This window comes from Colias croceus, chromosome 20, assembly GCF_905220415.1.
Source record: "Colias croceus chromosome 20, ilColCroc2.1".
NCBI classification, from domain to species: Eukaryota; Metazoa; Arthropoda; class Insecta; order Lepidoptera; family Pieridae; genus Colias; species Colias croceus.
In genome coordinates, this window is record NC_059556.1 from 2,685,285 (window position 1) to 2,690,559 (window position 5,275).

Consider the following 5,275-nt stretch of genomic DNA (forward strand, 5'->3'; position numbering starts at 1 on the left):
TTATCAGCCCATGTTTGTCCACTGCTGGACAAAGGCCTCAGTCATGGCACGCCAATTAGAGTAATTATTATTTATTGGAGTAAATTAATTAAATATAGGAAAACGTTTATTTGCTATTATAGATTAAAATGTCATTACAATAACTGTAAAAAAACTGTTAAAAATATACATTTACATATTTTAAATTTTTAAGGGTCGATTTCTCAATCCTTGTTTAACCCATTGAGATTTGAGCCCCATGTGGCCCGATCGGTGCACGACACAACAGATTTTCTATTGTGTCTGTGATTCCGGGGCGTCCAATAAAGTAGGTACCTACATATTATACACAAAAATATTAAAATGTTTACACTAAACTATTTAGCGATATGGCCGCCGTTTGTCATAATGTATCCTAGGTTAAGTCTCAATTTGTAATTTATCTTGAGCAATAAAGCATAAATAAATAAAATAAATAAATAAATGTCACATGTAAACGGTCAAATACGGGCAATTAGAATACATTTTTGAAATGGTAGTTTATTACGTTATTCGACGAATAAGTTTTAACCAAGGATCAACCAATACCAATGTGGAAAATCAACCCTAAGTAAAAGAGCTGCAATAAGTTAATACCAATATCTAGTTAATTAATGGTCGATTGCGATTCCCAATAGGTAAAATGCACAGATTACAAGACAGTGCAAATAATAATATTATTTTCTGGTAACAGCTATTACGAATAGAAAATACTTTACCTTATATATCTGGTTAAAGAGGTGATAATAAATAAAAAATACCAATAATTTTATGTAATTTTATTACAAATTATGTATCACATACTATATTACAATATTATCTAACATATAAACGACATATGAACAGTCAACTAAAGCACCGATATGTTTGAATATTATCCAACTATTGATATAGAAAAACTATAAGTTCTTATATCTATATACATAATTTTATAAGTAATGATACGTGCACATGATGAGTTCTATCAAAAGGCGGGTCCACACAGATCGAGCAGCCTCACGAAGCAATTGCTGAGTGAAGCAGTCAGTGTGTACGTTGCTTGGCTGAGGAAAGCGCGTGTGACGTCATATTTGTGGCCGAATCACGTCCGTATTGAGCGAGCTGTTCGCTCTGTGTGTACCCGCCTAATGAAAATTTTACCATCTAAATGATATTACGTCACTATAAGGCTATAGAATGACCGATTAGGTTGTTGAAGCTAACCTAAATACATCAGGCATAAACTTTATCATGTCGACGCACCTAGGTTACTTCAAAACACGCACGGTTATTTGGAACTAAAATATTTAAAGGGCGATGGATTCTAAAGAGGTAATTTTTATTTGTGCCTAACTTTTTACAAATTATTTCCTCAGAATTGTTTAACCGCTAATAGATAAGCTAAACAAAACATATCAGGAAACTGTGTGCTTTAATATTTTTACATAAGGACATTTATTTTATAGGTTATTTACAGAATACATCAATATCACAAAGTGAAGGTATACGAGTATTGTGTATTTACATAAGTGCTATCGTAATATGAATCTAAAGTCGTTCAAATAAAGTGACTTTTGTTCTGCCGTCTGATATATTAGTTCACAAACAGTAGTTGTGATAACAACTTCGTAGCTTGGTGTTGTGGATGCAAGAATTCATTGAACAAACTCTTGTACCACGAGTCGTCCACATGCATATTTAACAAAGATAGTGTTCAATTTAGTTTCATAACATTCAAATGTTTTCTTATTCGAATTTTAAATGAATGCAATCACGAGGCGGGAAAAACATCAAATATAGTTTATTATTTTCGTAAAAAATAATTCTAAAATAACAACACAACACAATACAAACAATATACTTTATAAAAAGGGCTTTACATTCAGAATGTTTAAAAAAGAGTGTGTGTACTTATGTACACGCGTTAGAAGTTATACTTCTTTGGCGTATGGAAAAAATACTAGAATATACAACTTGAACATAGTTATCAATTTTCATAACTAGAACTAACTTCATGCTGTTAAATTTAGGTGTCGGTGTGCGCGCGCATCGTAAAAATTCACTGTCATCATTTTTCTCCATCGCGCCAAAAGAAAAATAAATATTGTTCAGTAAATAAACAATATATATACGACCATTACTGCAAGTTCACATACATTTTACATAGATATATTTTAACATTATTTCCTATTATTAAAACAAAACATTTCTGATATGGTAAGTATGATAATTATCACATTGGTATAACTAATATACCTATGTAATAAACTTTACATCAAAATGTCTGATTGTCGAATACGAATGAAAAATACACTTAAAACCGCTCGATATGTAACGTTATAAACGCAAAATTATATAAAATTTCATACAATTATTTCTATATTACAGGGAACCGTATTAAATATTATCCATAAAGCGATCTCGTTCCAGCAGTTAACACGATCGGTGGGATCCGGAACGTTCTTTACATTCTTCATTTAAGGCTGCACTCAATGGTTAAGCGATAGCGGAATTGCTATAATATTAGTGACTAGCTTCCCGCCTGCGGCTTCGCCCGCGTTTTCAAAGAAAAACCCGCATAGTTACTGTTCCCGTGGGATTTCCAGGATAAAACCTAGCCTATGTTACTCGTGGATAATGTAGCTTTTGAATGGTGAAAGAATTTTTAAAATCGGTCCAGTAGTTTATGAGCCTATTCATTACAATCAAACAAACAAACAAACAAAGTTTTCCTCTTTATAATATAAGTGTAGATATAACTTATGTATTTAATTTAATTGCATTTAGATTATACGAGTATATATTTTAATTTGACGATAGGCGGGTACCCATAGACCTTGTAAAGCAGCTCGGTCGGCTGCGTATGCTATTTCCTCAGCCGAGCTACGTCCGATAGGTATTTTCCTAGTCCAAGCCACGTCCAAACTGATCGATCTGCTCTACAAGGTCACTTGCTCTGTGGGACCTACCTAATTATTGTTATTCTTGGATAAACGAGATAAAATTTGTTAAGTATAAAGACTATAGTATACTTATGCCCGATTTCACCAATAACCCCTAAACAGTCTCCTAAGTAAGGGTTCCTTAGTTTAAGGGACCCTTCAAATCACTACCAAACCTAACGATTTAGGTGACACTTATCTGTCGGTGAAAGCAAATTTTACGTTAGGTATCCCCTAAATTGACTTAGGTGACACTTAAATTTTACGGGTTGTTGGTGAAAACGGGCATTAGAGTAAAGTCGCTGGTTGTCCAAAGAAAGTGAAAGGTTAGGATAAGCTATCAAACAACACACACAATAGATAATCACAAATTATATGAATAGATACTATAGATACACAATTTACACACAATTGACAAGTGGATTTGGACACAATTCACTTTTCATTTCAAAATTATGTATGTCTTATCGTTATACTCAGGAAAATCAATTCTATTCAGCATTTACTCTCTTTATTTCTTAATAGGATTCCGGCTTGATTGAAATGTGTATTTTACCTGGCTCATTAATTTTAATTAAAATTACATCGATTACTGTATAACTTTTCTTTTTTCATTTCTAAGAATGGAAATTAAGTCTCATTGATATGCTTAACTGGTAGGTTGTTTACAAATATTTTTATTTTCACAAAACATTACTTAATTCATGGAAAAAATATTTAATTGATATGATATAATTAACCTTTATTTTGGAAGATTTTTTTTATTGATATGAGGTTTCCGAATTATTATTTTTTCGATTTTATAAGTGCTTTAATATGTTTATACGATATGTAACTTTTTAAATTAGCCTTTTAATTTTAATCGTGGAATTTTAAAATATATATTTTTTAACTTTGTAAAGATTTTAGTAGTGCAAGTACAAGTAGGTATTACATTACATAAAAAAAATTTAAGAAACTATCTAATATATAAAAATCAATGCCACTTTTCGTTGTAATTCCATAACTCGAGAACGGCTGAACCGATTTCGATAATTCTTTTTTTATTATATTCCTTGAAGTACGAGGATGGTTCTTATGTAGAGAAAACGTTAATATGTACCACGGGCGAAGCCGGGGCGGACCGCTAGTTTACTATAAAATATATCATATACACGTCAAATGGACGGGATTTTAAATCAAACAATTCAAATCAATCTAGATTTTGTAAAATATTCTTTAAAAAGTCCTTATTACCCTAATAATAACTCAGGCCCCGGAATCGCAGACACAATAGAAAATCTAATGTGTCGTGGACTGATGGGCCGCTCGGGGCTCAATGGGATAAGGACTTATATTATATATAGCATTTAAAAAATAATTTTTATAATAGTGTCGAAATAACGGATAGTAATATGATTTTCAATTCGAAAGATTATTGCAATATTTACATCCAGTGTCTTAATATGCAACTAATGAAGTAATTTCTTTTGTGGTTTGATATAAAATATATTCATCATACGTTTCATACAATATATACCTACTTACCTATTACTTTTATCTAACCATTTTTATATAAATACAATCTATAACAGTAGCACTACTTGATATTATATTCTTTAAATTATTATGTCCACTATGCATATACATAAGTATCTATATTTTGGTGTTCAAATTAATCACCTATTCACATATTATTATTATTACATATTTCTTTTTAATTACATAGACAGTATTAACACAATTTTTTTACTTATAAATCTTAACTCTTTTATAATACCAATATTAATTATTATGGCTCTGATTCTAGAATACATTTGAAATAAAATACACATTTTAAAAGTAACTAAAACAAATATTTTTCAAACCAAAATTAATCACCTTATAAAATTCACATAATTTATAAAAATCCTTATTTTTAATTATTATTTTTGATATGAATATTCTTAAACTTTCTTTTCCAGAGGTTTCAGTGAACCAGATAAACATTATTTCAATCAGTTTGTTGACGTTATTAATTATTGTATAAAAATAATTTAATTTATTTAAATAAGAAATACAAACAATACACATTTTCATAAAAAAAAAAAACAATAATATCGACAATTTTCGTATACAAGAATGAACATATTAATTTTTTTAATAAAAAAAATATGCGTAATGCCATATTATAATATATAATCTATTTTTTTTTAAACATACCACAATAAATAACTTTTTTATAATATTCATATAAACATAAATTAGACATCGTTTGTAAAAATCTTTTATCTTACCACAAAACAATTTAAACACAGTCTAACTTTAAACCAGGGATCTGTCACTATCATAGTTGTCTATGTGAAATACGAAAAACC